Below are 17,470 nucleotides of genomic sequence, written 5' to 3'. Positions count from 1 at the left end.
CCTCAGCCTCCCGAGTAGCTAGGATTACAGGTGCCCACCACCACACCTGGCTAATTTTTTTGTAGTTTCAGTAGAGACGGGGTTTCACCATGTTGGCCGGGCTGTTCTCAAACTCCTGATCTCAAGTGATCCACCCACCTTAGCCTCCCAAGGTGCTGGGATTACAGGTGCTGACAGTTTTCAATGGAAAAAGGGCCTGGCCAAGGTTTCCTAGCCTGGCTTATCAGACTCAGCTGGGCGGCATTTTAAGCTACAAGTTTCCCTATCCCCACTCAAGGACAATTGAATTGAAGTCCCTGGGATTGGGACTTGAGAATCTGTATTTTAGAAAGTTCTCAAGTGATTCCGATTTAACTGGAGCACAATAGTAAACCTTTGGTTAGAATCACTGTTGCTCTCAGATAGTTTTTAAAAAACGATAACCATACAATACACTATATCAAAATCCTGAGAATAAGAAGAGAAAATAAATTTAATCTCAGATCTTTTTTCTTAAAAATATTTTATCAAAAACAATATTTTGCCAAGTTAAACAGGAGAGGTCAGTGGAAGATGGCTCTGATTTCAGGGTAGCAGCAATGGTAGGAAACAATTAAATGGCATTAAAAATGTTGCAGCATGCTTGCTGGGTGCGGTGGCTCATGCATATAATCCCAGCACTTTGGGAGGCCGAGGTGGGCAGATCACCTGAGTTTGTGAGTTTGAGACCAGCCTGTTCAACATGATGATGAACCCCATCTCTACTAAATATACAAAAATTAGCTGGGTATGCTGGTTCACACCTGTACTCCCAGCTACTCAGGAGGCTGAGGCAGGAGAATTACTTGAACCTGGGAGGCGGAGGTTGCAGTGAGCTGAGATTGTACCACTGTACTCCAGCTTGGGTGACAGAGTGAGACTCTGTCTCAAAAAAAAAAAAAAAAAAAAAAAAATTGCTGAATGCTTTCACATATTTTATTTCAGTTAATCACTCAAAATCTCTTTAAGGTAGACATAATAATTCTCAATCTACAGAAGATGATATTGAGGCTCGGGGGTTACATGCCTCATCTAAGGACATACATGCATGAAACGGCAGAACTAGGACACAAACCCAAGTCTCCTGATTCCAAGTTTTACCTGTTTCTCACTATCCCACAATGCTCTGGGAGTCAGGAAGCTCCCTGAAAGCCAACAGGAATTGAGTGTTTTGACAGCTCTGAATGAACGTCATGAGTCTAACTGGACTCCATTTCATTCTTCTCTCCCTCTCTTTGCTCTTCTCCCTTCCTTCAGTATCCTTTTAGTGTCTCCCAAGCAACAGGTCATTTGCAATGTGCTGGGGAATCAGAGATTAAAGAAAAGGTCCCTATCCTCAAAAAATTAATAGTCTAGTGGAGAGACAGACAAATCACTGTGGAGTGATGCACTAAACATCACTGCGATTAGGTCAAATTGGGAGGGAGGAATTACAGCCTGCTCGCCCATCCAAGTGCGCATGTACATTTATAAGAAGCCCACATTCCCAAAGGCAAGAAGAAGTTGCTTTGATGTACTCTACTTCAAAGGGGGCTGATTTATTTGGAAACAATTCATCTGCCTTCACTATCCCTCAAAATGTGTGTTTAGATCTTTCATCTAATTCTATAAGATGTGTTTACCCTTTCCTGATTAGATTCAGAAGCATGTCATCTTATGAGTGGTTCATTTGCTTACTCTTTCAGGAACGATCAATGTTCAAAGAGATATAGGGGCCTTAAAGAAGTACAGGGATGGGCTTAGAGATTCCCTCCTAGGTTATGTGTATATAGGAAAAACAATTTCCAAGATCCCAGGGAAGTAATTCTGTTTGTACTCAGCAACCAGGCTGGATAGAGCATGGATAGGTAGGTGTGTGTGTTCACAGGTGTGTGGCAGAGGTCAGTAGCAGACAAATTTTCCAACATACTACTTCAACAATTGTCCATTAGTGATGATAAACTATTCACTTTGCTTTCAAAGACCTAAATTATTCGGCAATAATAAATAGTCGCTAGGTGCTCCCTGAGTACCAGCAGCTTCTTAGGCACAGGGTCCATAGCGGAAAAGGAGACAGATATGTTCCTTCCCCATGCTTCTCTAAATAGACTACTGATGAGCAGTCAAACATTCCTAGAAAATGGAGTGTGTGCATTGCTCTTAAATCTGACACTTTCCATCATTGCTTAACCCACTTGACATTTCTGAAGCCTGGCATACTCTTGATGACTCATTTCTGAGTATTAGTCTCCTTCTCATCTTCTTCATTTTTTTTTTTTTTTTTTTGAGACAGAGTCTCACTCTGTCGCCAGGCACTAGGCTGGAGTGCAGTGGCACAATCTCGGCTCACTGCAACCTCTGCCTCCCAGGTTCAAGCAATTCTCCTGCCTCAGCCTCAAGAGTAGCTGGGACTACAGGTGCTCACCACCATGCCCAGCTAATTTTTGTATTTTTAGTAGAGACAGGGTTTCACCATATTGGCCAGGATGGTCTTGATCTCTTGAAATCGTGATCCGCCTGCCTCGGCCTCCCAAAGTGCTGGGATTACAGGCTTGAGCCACCGCACCCAGCCTCCTTCTCACCTTCATATGTCCCCTCTGAGCAACTGTGACCTCCTCTCCCCTCCCCTCTCTGCTCTCCAGGGTCTCCAACTCTGAATCCAGTCTCATTTTTCAGTTTTCCATTGAGGTTATCTTTGTTCTTCCTTCCAACTATAAATAATAATAACTGACAATTGCATGAGCTTTAAAAACATTTAGAGAGAAAGTTCCATCCATTATTGTTTGGAAAACTCTGCCCCTACCGCAAAATCTCTCTCTCTTTCCCTCCCCCACAAAGAGGCTCCCTTATCTCTCACTTTACATACCGGTCCTAGCCCTCCCGCCGCCCAGCTTCCCGCCCAGCAGTTCAAACTGACCAACAGTTGCCCACCACCTCGGCTTTTGGCTTCCCCACCCCCCAGCCCTTCAGCCCCCTATAAAACAACCCTGCCCCTCTGAGCAGCGCGGCCATTTTTCCTTTTCGTCCCGGCTGGCCCGCCCGGAGGCTCTTTCCTCTCAATAAAGCCTGAACTTAAGGAATTTCCTCTAGCCTGCGGTCCGGTTTCTTTCCCAATGAGCCCAGTCTTCCCGCAGAGGGTAGGTCGGACAAATGGTGCCGGAAACCCGGGACGGGAGCTGAGGCCGTTGGCCCGGCCACGGCCCCCCTCCCCGACCTACCCAACACTGGCCCTGCCACCTCCACGTTCCGATTAAGGTAAGCCAAGTTTTTCTTGCTTTGCCTTCCCCCGCTTCCCGTCTCCTCTTCCTACGGCACGGTGCAGTTGCTCCCTCTCCGGCGTTCCGCACGGACTCCTTGCCTAGTCTCGGCCGAGCCAAGGTAGTCTTCCGTTCCGGCTCCAGGAGCCTTCCGAGGGACAGCCGCCAGACGGGGGACGCCCCTCTGACCGCTTCCCTTTCCGTACTTAATTGTACTCCGGGGAATTTGCAACGAACGGGGACGCCTTTTCGTTGCATCTGCCCATCCGCGCCGGAGAGTCTGTAGCTGCGCCTGCCATGGGAAATTCGGAGTCCAAAATACCTCTGAGCACCCCCCTTGGGTGCTTGCTGCGAATTTTACCAAATTGGGATATTCCCAAACCCTCAGAAAGAAAAAGCTTATCTTCCTGTCTCAGGTGGCTTGGCCCCAATACAAACTCGGTAACCAGTCACATTGGCCCCCGACTGGCACTTTTGATTTCAACACCCTCCGAGATCTCGACGATTTTTGTCGCCGCATGGGCAAGGACAATGAAATTCCTTACGTCCAGGCTTTTTGGGACCTCCGTACCCACCCCAACCTATGTTCTTCCTGCTCCACCTACCAAATCCTCTTATCTCGAACCCCCCATAAATCTTCCTCCACTACCTTTCCCCCTCCCTACTCCTCACCAGAGGATCTGCCTGAACATCTGTCCTCTCCTGCCAATCTCAGCAACCACTCGCCATCAACGGCACGCCCTTCCCCCACTCCCTCTGCACCTCCTACCTCAGAGGCCATGCCTCGCTCTTCCTCTACTCCCTCCGAGCCCCCTCCCTCAGAGGCCTCACTTCCTCTTGCCTCTCTGGTGGCGGCCCACACCCGCTCTCACCAGCCAGCTATCCTGGCCCCACTCCGTGAAGTAGCAGGCGCAGAAGGTTTAATCAGGGTCCATGTTCCTTTCTCACTCCAAGACCTGTCCCAAATTGAGAAACGTTTAGGATCCTTCTCAGCCAACCCATCCACCTATATTAAAGAATTCCAATACCTCACTCAAGTATAAGAAGCCCTAGTCCGGTACACTCAACTAGATCCAGCCTCCCAAAATGGGGCCACTGTATTAGCCTCCCATTTTATCTCCCAATCAGCACCCGACATAAGAAAGAAACTAAAGAAAGCAGAAGAGGGGCCAGAGACTCCCATCCAAGACCTGGTAAAAATGGCCTTTAAAGTATTCAATGCCAGGGAAGATGCGGCTGAGGCTGCCCGCCAAACTCGCATGAAGCAGAAGGCTGCCCTCCAGACCCAAGCCCTAGTGGTGGCTCTAAGGCTGGCAGGGAACCAGAAGCCCAAGGCCGAAACCCATGCCCCTCCAGGGGCATGTTTCAAATGTGGAAAGGAAGGACACTGGTCCCGAGCCTGTCCACAACCATGGCCACCAACTAAGCCTTGCCCTATCTGTCGGCTCCCGGGACACTGGAAGTCAGACTGCCCCAGCTTCCCCAGGGTGCCGGTTCCTCAAAACAGACACACTGGCGTTACGCAGCCGGCGGTCACCCTCAGTAGGGAGGAGCCTGCTTGCCAGGAGCCGACCTCCGAGGGAGCTCCATTCCCCAGTCTACTAGGGCTGCTAGATGACTAGCGGGGCCCTGGCTTTCCGACTCCGGTTACCCTCGCCGAGCCTAGGGTCACAAGACATGGGGGCTACCTACTCCGCTCTTCCTTCTTATTCTGGCCATCTCACCCCTTCCCAGGTCTTAGTCATGGGAATCAATGGGACCCTGAGTATCCCCTATCAAACCCCACCACTCATGTGCTCATATAACTCCACTCCCTTCACCCACTCCTTTTTAGTAATCCCCACCTGCCCAGTTCCCCTTCTGGGGTGAGACATCCTTTCAAAGCTGAAGGCCGTCATAACCTTCCCCACCGCCAACCCACACAGCCTCTTTCTCCTAGCCCTCACCTCAGATACCAAACCCCAAAAAGCCCTAGCCGAACTACTCCCCGGAGTCCACCCTCAGGTCTGGGACACTAACAACCCGTCTGACCCCACAGCCTCTGAGTCTGCAGGGATGGTAGCCACTCATCTCATTCAAGACGTCATCCCATGCTTTGGACTCCCGGCCACCAGTCAGACAACGGCCCAGCCTTTGTCTCCAAGGTTACTAATGCTGTCTCTACCTCTCTAGGAATCCAGTGGAAGCTACACGCCGCCTACCATCCTCAGTCCTCTGGTAAGGTGGAACGGGCCAATGGCCTAATAAAGGAGCATCTGACCAAGCTCATGCTTGAGCTCCGCCAATCCTGGGTAACCTTGCTTCCTATTGCCCTCACCAGGTTAAGAGCAAGCCCCCGGGGCCCGTCACAGCTTAGCCCATTTGAGCTGCTGTATGGTTGCCCCTTCCTGCTTTCAACTCCCCCACCGCCAGAGACTACTCCTCTAGACAGCTACCTCCCCTACTTTACTCAGGATTAGGAGGAGGGGCACTAGTCCACTCTCACCTGGCCATAGCCCGACTGACCTCACAACTCCAAGCGGCTATTGATGACTCTACTGAGTCTTTAGCATCACTCCAACGACAGATCACCTCAGTTGCCCAAGTTGCCTTGCAGAACCGAAGAGCCCTGGACCTGCTCACTGCTGAACGAGGAGGGACCTGTATCTTCCTACAGGAAGAGTGCTGTTACTACATCAATGAATCCGGCCTAGTAGAAACCCAAATCGAGAGCCTCCAGAAACTCAAAACTAACCTGCAGAGTCAGAAGTTCTCGGCTGAAGCCACGGCGTGGTGGTCTTCCTCTATGTATACCCTCTTGTCCCCGTTGCTTGGGCCCCTAGTAGCCGTTTGCCTAATCTTACTTATTGCTCCTTGCTTTCTACAGTTCCTATAGCGGCGCTTTCAAGAACTGACTCGAGTCACCATCCACCAGATGCTGCTCCAACCCTACCCTGAACGAGTGCAAGAAACAGACCTCTCCCCGAACATCCAGGCTCGTTAAGAAAAGAGACCTCTTCAGAACCCCCCGTCGACCCTTGTCAGCAGGAAGTAGCTAGAGAGACAACCGACGCCCCTGACCCCCTCTTTTTCTTTTCTTTAAGGAGTCGGGAATGTTTGGAAAACTCTGCCCCTACCGCAAAATCTCTCTCTCTTTCCCTCCCCCACAAAGAGGCTCCCTTATCTCTCACTTTACATACCGGTCCTAGCCCTCCCGCCGCCCAGCTTCCCGCCCAGCAGTTCAAACTGACCAACAGTTGCCCACCACCTCGGCTTTTGGCTTCCCCACCCCCCAGCCCTTCAGCCCCCTATAAAACAACCCTGCCCCTCTGAGCAGCGCGGCCATTTTTCCTTTTCGTCCCGGCTGGCCCGCCCGGAGGCTCTTTCCTCTCAATAAAGCCTGAACTTAAGGAATTTCCTCTAGCCTGCGGTCCGGTTTCTTTCCCAATGAGCCCAGTCTTCCCGCAGAGGGTAGGTCGGACAATTATCTGAATCAAAAATCATTGAAAGCCTCATAGAGTCCTGGCCCCAACCCTTGAGGGGAGCCCTGAGGCTCATCTCAGACAACACAGTCATTGTGTGACGACTCACACTATCTTCTAATCCTTGAGTCTGGTTCCGTTTCAGGGGAGTTCCTAGGAAGCACATTGTGCAATGAAGGTTCACATGCAGGAGGTTTATAAGGAATATTTTGGGGGTCAGTGCCTCTGGAAGAGAAGGGTTGGCAGCAGGATTGAGCAGAGGGGGAAGATGCACTGCAGTACAATCTCAAAGGAAGTCTCGTTCGACCTGACTTAGAATTCTGAAGATGGGATGACTCTCCTGAACTGTCTGTGTGTGAAGTTAGACTGACAGCTGAGAGTTGTGGGCCAGCAGCACCCTCAGCAGCAAGAGGCGTAGTCCTTCAGTCGTGGATGGGCATCTGGGCAGTGCATCACAGCATCCATACCATTCCTCAGGCATGACATTCACTCAATGGGTTTTGAGCCTCAGTATCTAGAGCAGGGAGCTCATGGAAAGGAAGAGCTGAGTGCCTGGGGCCAGGACCAGTACCCTTGGTGGTGGCAGAGCAAAGAAGAGGCGAGAATGGGTCTGATCAAATCCCAGTAGATAAATGAGCAAAGGTCAAGGTCAGGGCAAAACAGACAACCATATTTTCTACATCAAGATCTGTTTTTTTTTTTTTTTTTACAGATTCCCACAACTGCTGTCCTGGAAATTCACCAACATCATCTCTAAAATGCCTAACCATATAATGCCAACTATGCTGCCTGGTCAAGACCTGTCTCAGAGTGATCTTTCTTTTCTTTTTTTCTCTTTTTTATTTTTTTGAGATGGAATCACTCTGTCACCCAGGTTGGAGTGCAAGTGGCATGATCTTAGCTCATTGCAACTTCCACCTCCTGGGTTCAAGCAATTCTCTTGCCTCAGCCTCCCAAGTAACTGGGATTACAGGCACCCGCCACCAGACCCAGATAATTTAAAAAATATTTTTAGTAGAGACAGGGTTTCACTAAGTTGGCCAGGCTGCTCTTGAACTCCTGACCTTAGGTGATGATCTGCCTGCCTCAGCCTCCCAAAGTGCTGGGAGTACAGATGTGAGCCACTGCACCTGTCCATGATTTTTCTTAAATACAGATCTAATCATGACCTGACTTTGTTCAAAATGTTCCAATGGCTCCTGATTGCTTAAAGAATTAATTTCACGCCTATAATCCCAGCACTTTGGGAGGCCAAGGTGGGTGGATCACGAGGTTATGAGATCAAGACCGTCCTGGTCAACATGGTGAAACCCTCCAGCAGATCATAAACTCCGTGAAGGCCAGATGTGCAGCCTTGGCTCCTCCATGTCAGCAGAGCTCCACAAATACTTTCATGTTTTAAATGAGTAATGAATAAACGGTTTTAAAATACTTTCTCTTTTACTGCTATTGGATCTTTCCTGGAAGGATAAGCTAAAGAGAAATTGTTTCTACTGAAAATTCACTTTAATATAAGGCTCCCTGAGAAGATGTTCCGAAATAAACAAAATAGCTGACAGCATCATGAGATCCTAGAAATGCTCCTTGGACAACCGGGAAGGTCCTGAGGAAGGGAGGGGCCTAGCGCCATAGTCTTGGGTGATTTGCTGCAATGCTCTCTCCGCTGGAAAGAACGTTTGAAAAAAGAAGAGCTTTTTTATTTTGAGACAGACTCTGTCATCCAGGCTGGAGTATAGTGGCACAATCTTGGCTCACTGCAACCTCCGCCTCCTGGGTTCAAGTGATTCTCCTGCCTCAGCTTCCTGAATAGCTGAAATTACAGGTACTTGCCACCTGCTCTAGATACCGAGGTTCAAGACAGCAAGTCAAGTCAGTTGCATTGAGTGAATGTCATGCCTGGCTAATTTTTTTGTATTTTTAGTAGAGATGGGGTTTCGCTATGTTGACCAGGCTGGTCTCGATCTCCTGACCTCAGGTGATCTACCTGCCTCAGACTCCCAGAGTGCTGGGGTTACAGGCATGAGCCACTGCACCCAGCCATAAAATCTTTGATATACTTCTTTCAAATGACTTTCTTTCTTTCTTTCTTTCTTCTTTCTTTTTGAGATGGAGTCTTGCTCTGTTGCCAGGCTGGAGTGCAGTGGCACAATCTCGGCTCACTGCAACATCCGCCTCCTGGGTTCAAGCCATTCTCGTGCCTCAGCCTCCCAATTAGCTGGGATTACAGGCCAACGCCACCACACTTAGCTCATTTTTGTATTTTTTGTAGACAGCATTTTACTATGTTGTCCAGGCTGGTCTCAAACTCCTGACCTCATGATCCACCCACCTTGGCCTCCTAAAGTGCTACGATAGGATTACAGGTGTGAGTCACCTCGCCCGGCCTCAAATGATTGTCAAATGAGAAACTCAAATATAATTAATGTGTATCAAAAGGAACCTCATAGCATCCATTGTCTCCTGTTGGTGTTACCTAGCCAGAAGCCTTTGGAAACTACGATTTCAATATTCTTTACTTTGCTCTAAGAAATCAATGCAATCTAATGAACAATTACGAGTTTGTTGACAGCAGGAGAGACTGGGCTCTAAAAGAATAAGCAGAGGCTTTGCTAATCAACCCGAACAATCTCTTCCGACAGAAAAGGGACAGTCACTGCAGCAGGTGTGCTTGGCCCCACATGCTGCTCTCAAGAAGGGCCGACACAACCAGCACAGAATGGGAGACCCAAATCTCCCTTTTGTTCGCTCAGCACTCACCAGGGCCAGGCACCATGAGCTTGAGCTCCATGCTTGCAAGTCTCATGTAATCTTCACAGGAGCCTAGTAGATAAGAAGAACTTTCATGACTTGCATTTTACAGATGAGGTTTTCAGAAATTAAGGAACTGCCCGAGGTCATGGGTCCTCTCAGCTGCAAGGAAGAACTGGAATAGGGCTCTGAGTAACTGAAGCCTGCACCCTAAACCTGCTCCTTGTGAACCTGACTGCATGTTAGTATCACCCTGGGATTGCGGAAAGATGCAAAATAAATCAGACAAACAACAACAACAACAAACAAATAAATATACATAGTGTTACATGGTGTGAGAGCTCTCTAGGAAAACAGTGCAGAAGAAGAATGGTGATGCGCTGAGCAAGGGTAGGTTACAATTTTAAATAATGACAGGAAAACGGCTAGGGAAATAATCAGTGGGATTACACATTAGCAAAGATCTGAAACCATGGGGCGCTGTGTATGCATGTGGGGGAAGAGGTTCCCAGACTGGGGCTGTATGGCAGGTCAAACGCCCCGTTTAGAACAATTGGCCAGTGTGGCTACGATGACTGTAGGTAGGGGGTGGGGGCAGGCAGAGGATGAGGTCAGAGAATCACACGAGAGTTTGTAAACCACGGTGAGATTTCTCCCCTCTTAACGATGTAAGTCTACTGGTTAAATTACTCATATTCTACTTTTTACAAACATTTACAACATATATAAAAGTAGAATTGGCCTAAACTACATGAAAAACATATCTTCCAAGTTGGAACACCTGAGCCAAAGTTTGGGACAGAGAAGGGAGGGGCCGGAGAACGAGGAAAGATGGGAGTGAGGAGTGGCAGGACCGAGGGAGGGCTCCAGGGAGCCCCTCACCACCCAAGGCATCATCCCTTCTGCCCTAGAAAGAGTATCATAGGAGCTCATTGAAAAATCTAAGCTCCCTCATTTAAAAAACAAAAATGGCACCAGGGATTTGTGTTTTCTTCCCAGTCTTTCTCTTTATGAAAAGTCAGCATTTTCCCCCATCCTTGCTTAGTTTCTGCCTGCCACCTCCTACCTGGTTTCTTGGGGTTTTACTCTGCCCTTCTGCCCATGCTGTAGACCTTTTGACCAGCCACAGTCCCTCTGTTCATCTCTCCACCTCAATCTCCATGTCCCCACTTCTAACTTCAATTATGCTATTGTCTTGGGGGGTGGCCAGGATCCTCTTGTGACCTCCGCCCTATATCCCCCACTTTCACACCCTTATCCCACCCCTGTTTCCTGGTCCTGGTCCCTGTGGTAGACTGCTAGATTGAGGGCCCCAATTAACTATAGCCCAGAAGAGTCACAACCTGTATATCACCTCCTGCATTGACCCTGGCATGGGTAATGTGACTTGCTTTGGCTGAAGAAGCCTTAGCACATAGGATGTAAGCAGGGTCCCCACTGGTGCCTATGCATTGAAGCCATCTGCTGTATTGTGATATTGCTCAGGTGGTCTTGACTATTGATAGGCTGCATGGAGAGAGACGCTGAAGGATGCCACCTTGGACTGTCATCCTGAGCCAAGCTCCCAGATGAAGGCAGCCTCGTGACTGCATGTGAATCAGGAAGGCTGCCCAGTGGAGCCGGTTCAGCCCTCAGACTCATGAAAAATTCAGAAATTCTGGATTTGTTTTAAGCCACTAAGTTTTGTGGGTTAAAAAAACAAAAAACAAAAACAGCAATAGATAAACAAAGCAATTCTCATCTCATCTGGGCCAAAGCCTATTACTCCCAGGCCTGGCAGACCATCTCCACATCTGTGACAGCCTGAGTTGCTGCATGTCTATGCAATTTCACCAAGACCCGCTGATCCAGCTTCACCTGAACTTGGGGTTACCACAACGTCTGGTTTTGGACAGATTGACATTCGAGCTTTCTCAGCAGGAAACAAATTGAGAGAAAACTGGGTGTTCAAAGATTCATTACTTTCATCCTGTGTTATGACCTGTGTATGACTCTCCTCATTCAATCCTGGGCCTCCATTATATCTGTTATTCTGCTGAGTAATTGTTGGATAATGAATTCCTATTTGCGTTATCTATCAGCCAGTTAGCACCATCCTTCTGGTTCCCTTTCATAAAAATACTCTTTCCTCACATCCTTGAGGGTGAGAGATTGTTGGCAGAGATTGTTTCATTTATTTACTTTTCTTAGCTGTTTCAAGACAAGACTCACATTTTCAAAACTTAGTTCCAAAAATAGTTGAGAAAAACTGCTATTTTACTTTTCAGGAAGAGAGTGACTTCCTTTCTGAAGGACTGCTTGTACCCTCCTGCTAATACATCTGCTTCTGGTGTACTCAGTGTGTGCTGAAGGGCTTGGGAATTGGGGTGGAATGGTTTCCATTTGAAAATTGGCCACACTGTGGCTGAGTGCTGGATTGTCAAGTGTGACATGTCTAACAGGAAGGTCCCAGGATCTTGAGCCCCAGAAGGGAAGTGGGGACTGGTCTAGTCCATCACTGTATGCTCAGTCTTTGGGACAGGGCCAAGCAAAGAAATATGCCTAATAAATATTTATTGCATGAGTGAATAGATTACCTTTATGAGAAATTTCATGCCTTGGAGATGATGTTCAATATCCTATAGGAAACCATGTATCTTGATAAGCTAAAAAAAATTAAAATAAAAAAACAGCCGGCCAGACGAGGTTGCTCACGCCTCTAATCCCAGCACTTTGGGAGGCTGAGGCAGGTGGATCACTTGAGGTCAAGAATTCGAGACCAGCCTGACCAACATGGAGAAACCCCGTTTCTACTAAAAATACAAAATTAGCCAGGCGTGGTGGCACATGCCTGTAATCCCAGCTACTCCGGAGGCTGAGGCAGGAGAATCGCTTGAACTCGGGAGGTGGAAGTTGCGGTGAGCCGAGATTGTGCCATTGCCCTCCAGCCTGGGCAACAAGAGCAAAACTCTGTCTCAAAAAAAAGGCTGCTGCCCCAAATGTGGCAAAAACAAGTTTGGTGTTAACTTTCAGTTTCTATGTCAAACATTAGTGTGAAAACAAGTTTACTATATTACCAAATGAACTCGGCAGAGCAAGGGCCGAGTCAGTAAGCAATGAATTGTACATGTGCTTCTTCTGCATTTCATTTGAAATTTGAAAGCAAAGGTAAGATTTTGAAAACAGAAGTTTTTTTTTTTTTTTAAGGACCATTTTTCTGATGAAAAGTAACATATGTTGGGCAGCAGGGTGGCTCACACCGGTAATCCTGGCACTTTGAGGGGCCGAGGCGGGTGGATCACTTGAGCTCAGAAGTTTGAGACCAGCCTAGGCAACATAGTGAAAGCCTGCCTCTATGCCTTTTGTTTATTTAAGCAACATGTGTTTACTTTAAATGTCTTAGAAAATACAGAGAAGTAAAAGTGAACAAAATTAAAACTACCTCTAATAACAATTTTTTAAAATTGCTGCCTGTCCTAACTACATAAAACAAAAGTGAGATTATAATATTTTGCAATCTACCTCATTCCCTTACCAATATTTCATGCATCACTTTTCATTTTGCTGAATATTCTCCCGTGTTATCATTGTTAATAGATAAATTGCTTTCCTCTGCCTCGTTTACTGTGGGTGGGTACCAAATGTTTTCTAACCTTCTCTAATTTTGGATATTTATATAGTTTACTTTTTTTTTTACTGTTATAAACAGTGCTATAAGAAACATACTTATAAAAACATCTTTGCATGTATCCATGATTATTTACTAAGGCCAAATTCTAAGAAATGAATTTCCTGAGTTAAGTGTCTTCCATTTAAGTCTTTTGATGCCTATTGTTAAATTTCTCTCTGGAAAAATATCCCCTTTTCTATTCCCCACACATAACTCCTCCACACTCATCATTCACCCCTGATAATCATTTCTCCTTTTGCTTTTTTTTTTTTGTTGTTGTTTTGAGACAAGGTCTCACTTTGTTGCCCAGGCTGGAGTGCAGTGGGTCATCTCAGCTCACTGCAATCTCAGCTTCTCAGGCTCAGGTGATCCTCTCATCTCAACCTCCTGAGTAACTGGGACTACAGGCATATGCCACTCCTCTGCCTGGCTAATTTTTATTTTTATTTTTTAGAGATGGGGTCTCACTATGTTGACTACGTTGCCCAGACTGGTCTTGAACTGCTGGGCTCAAGCAATCCACCTGCCTCACCTTCCTAAAGTGCTGGGATCACTGGTGTGACCCACCACGCCTAGCTGCTTTGGGTTTTATTGTCAGTATAATAACAGGTGAAAATAAAAGCTTGTATTTGAAAACTCTTTGTTAGAGGGATTGGACATTACTCTCTCTTTCTTGGATTACTAGTGAGATTAGATGTTTTAATATGTTTATAAACCCTCTATGCATCTTGTTTTTTCAAGTGCCGGTACACATCTTGTGGCTATTTTTTCTATTGTAATGTTTTCCTTTTATGTATTGATTTTGCATATGCTCTTTGCATAGAAATGATACAGACTTCTTATCATATAATTTGCAAATATTTTGCCTGTGTGGTCATTTGTCTTTTAGTATTGTCTGTAGTGATTTCGACATAGATATTTTTAAAAAAGTAAATAGTCTAATTGCATAATCTTTTTCCCTTCATAGTTTCTGTTTGATGCCATATATAGAAGGGCTGTTTGCATCCCAACAATTAAAAAAAAAAAACTTTTTTTTTTTTTTTTTGAGACGGAGTTTTGCTCTTGTTACCCAGGCTGGAGTGCAATGGCGCGATCTCAGCTCACTGCAACCTCCGCCTCCTGGGCTCAGGCAATTCTCCTGCCTCAGCCTCCTGAGTAGCTGGGATTACAGGCACGCGCCACCATGCCCAGCTAATTTTTTTTTTTTTTTTTTTTTGTATTTTTAGTAGAGACAGGGTTTCACCATGTTGGCCAGGACGGACTCAATCTCTTGACCTCATGATCCACCCGCTTCGGCCTCCCAAAGTGCTGGGATTACAGGCTTGAGCCACCGTGCCTGGCAGACTCATATTTTCTTTAAGTACTATTGTGGTTTCCTATAATTTTTATCTTATATGTAACCTCTTTTGACCCTGCTCTTTAACATGCCTTTTCTTATACTTTCTTTGGGTTTCACTGACTACTTCACCAATTTCTTCAGATGAATGCTGAGAATAGTGATATCCAACTCATTTTCTCTTTTAATATGTGCACTTAAGGATATGTATTGCTCCCTAAGCATGGCTTAGGCTGTATCCTAGAAGTTCTGGTGTGCATGACTTTTCCATTGTGATTTCCTCTTTAACACATAGAGTATTTAAGTGTGTAGTTTTAAATGTTCAAATACAGACAGGATATCCAGCTAATCCTTTTTTTTTTAAGTTTATTTCTAGCCTACTTCCACTCCAGAGAACACATTTGGTATGATTTCCATCTTACAGCATATAGACGTACTTTTCACAAGACACATAAACAAAAATCGTCTATATGCTATAAGATGGAATTGGCAGAGAGATACCCTTTTTAAGTACGCATGACACATATCTTGGGTGCAACATTCCCATATGTCAATTGGATTAAACTTATTAATTATGTGCTTCTTTGCTGGCTGGTGTCTCCAAACTGTTACCTGTCCAAGAGCACGTAAATTAGTGTGTTCTTGGAATACACCATAAATGGAAACAACCATTTAGCAACTTTATTAGCAATTTGACATTGCTGCGACATCTATGCATTATGATTAGTGAATCTGTATTTTGTGAATATGTTTTTCATTTTTCTCTATTAATCAACTTTTATTGTAATTTTATGAGTATTAATCTGCTGTAGATTGAAAATTTTTAAATGTTTCTTCACCACAAATAGTTTGAAAAACAGTTTTATTTTGTAGTTCTGTTAAATTTTGCTCTGTGTGTTTTCACTTCTGTTATTAAAGACATACAATCTTAGAAGTGCAAAATCTTCCCAGAAAACTGCACATTTTATCACTATGAATTATCTCTCTTTATCTGTAGTCAACTTTTTGCCTTAAAACATCTACTTTTCATGATATTAATATAACTACTACAGCTTTCTTTTTCTGTTCATTTCTATATCTTTTCACTTTATTTTATTTTGTCTTTCTTCATGGAGTTTTGCTCTTATTGCCCAGGCTGGAGTACAATGGCATGGTCTCGGCTCACCACAACCTCCGTCTCCTGGGTTCAAGTGAGTCTCCTGCCTCAGCCTCCCAAGTAGCTGGGATTCTAGGAATGCACTACCAGGCCCGGCTAATTTTTTTTTTTAGTAGAGACAGGCTTTCACCATGTTGGTCAGGCTGGTCTTGAAATCCTGACCTCAGGTGATCAGGCTATAATGTAATTTTTTTCAAAATCCTGCCTGAACAAACTTTATCCTTTAATTGTCTTTTTAAATTATTTATACTGAATGTAGTTATTAATGTGTTTAGATCTAATCCGCCCTTTTATTCTGCTTTCTCTTATTGGCCTATATTCCTTTCTTCTTTCTTGCCTTTTTTGGAACCTCATATTCTTTATTATTTCATTTCCCTCTTCCATTTACATGGTAGTTTTATGTAATTTTGTTTTTCTACTTGTACTTACCCCAGTGACTACAATATACATCCTTCACTTAAAGTCTAGTGTTGCTTGGTATTTCTACTTCTTTCTAAGGTAATGCAAGAACCGTAGAAGCTTTTAACTCCATTTACCGTTCCCCCTGCCATGTCATCATTGCTGTTTAGTTCTTTATATATATTTTACCCAAAGGATTGATATATATATTACATATAAAAATATATTATATTATTTTACCCTAAGGCATTATTATTGTTGTTTTATACAGTCAATGATCAATTAAATTAGTCACATATTTACCCTTTTTGTGCTCTTTATTTTTTTCTTGCATCTCTGATCTTCACTCAGTTTTTCTTCTGCATGAAGAACAACTTCTTAGTTTTGATCTGTTGTAACGTAACGTATCTTTCACTTCTTTTTGGTGACATACAGAATTATTCTCCTTCAATATTTTGAAGATACCATTCCATTGTCTTCTAGCCCTTGTTTCAGTAGAAAAGTCAGGGAAGGTTTTTATGCCTTTGAAGGTATCTCTCTTTTTCCCTCGCTACTTTCAATATGTCTTCTTAGTTCTTACTTTGAGAAGTTTTACTATGATAATAATTTTAATTTTGTTTTTCATGCTTTGGATTTTGAGTGCTTCTGAAATCTGTGGCTTGATGTCTTTCATCCATTTTAGGCAATTATAAGCCATTATCTCTTCAAGTATTGTTTCTACCTCATTTGGACTTCTTACTTTGAGAAGCCCCAATTGCTCATATGTTAAAATTTTTTGCTATATGCTCTGTTTTCAAAGCTCTTTTTTGTGTTTCTCTATTTTTCTCCACCTTTCTATGCTTTATTCTAAGCTGGTTTCCGGTTCACTAATTCTCTCTTCAACTTTGTCTAAATTCTGATAAAATTCATTCATTGAGTTCTTAATTTCACTCATTTCAATTTTTAGTTTTAGAATTTCCATTTATTAAGAATGTTTCTAGTTTCTAACTCACTACAAAGTTCTCAGTCTTGTATTCTATCTCAAATACAGTAAGCACACTTATTTTAAATCTGTGATAACTATTTTCTGTATCTTCTCTGGATCTATTTCTATTGTCTTATGTTTTCCATGAATTTTAATAAAATCTTCTGGTATCACTGTGTGCTTGGTTTTTTATTAATTGGGTTTCAGACATTGTATATGTGATATACAATAATTTGAGGCTAATAAGGTATAATTTTTCCTCAGAAATTATATTTATAGGCATACTTCAGAGATATTGTGGGTTCAGTTACAGACTATGGCAATAAAGTGGATATTTTAATTAAAAAAGTAACACAATTTTTTTTGTTTCCCAGCAAATATATAAGTTATGTTTTTACTATCCTGTAGTCCATTAAATGTGCAGTAGCATTTTGTCTAAGAAAACAACAGGCATACTTTGATTTTTCAATACTTTATTGCTAAGAAATGCTAAGAATCATCTC

The 17,470-nt window shown here is 44.3% G+C and overlaps 1 long non-coding RNA gene across 1 annotated transcript; it reads left to right on the top strand.

The window, feature by feature from the left end:
* Nucleotides 1-3,001: 3,001 nt before the first annotated feature.
* On the top strand, nt 3,002-6,647 carry LOC128929834 (uncharacterized). Its single transcript, XR_013527814.1, has 2 exons — nt 3,002-3,252; nt 5,427-6,647. It is a non-coding gene; the product is annotated as an uncharacterized LOC128929834 (long non-coding RNA).
* The last annotated feature ends 10,823 nt before the right edge of the window (nt 6,648-17,470 follow it).

The sequence above is a fragment of the Callithrix jacchus genome, chromosome 16, assembly GCF_049354715.1.
Source record: "Callithrix jacchus isolate 240 chromosome 16, calJac240_pri, whole genome shotgun sequence".
NCBI lineage: Eukaryota > Metazoa > Chordata > Mammalia > Primates > Cebidae > Callithrix > Callithrix jacchus.
The sequence above is the reverse complement of the archived record's forward strand: the minus strand, read 5'-3'. Positions and strand labels throughout refer to the sequence as shown.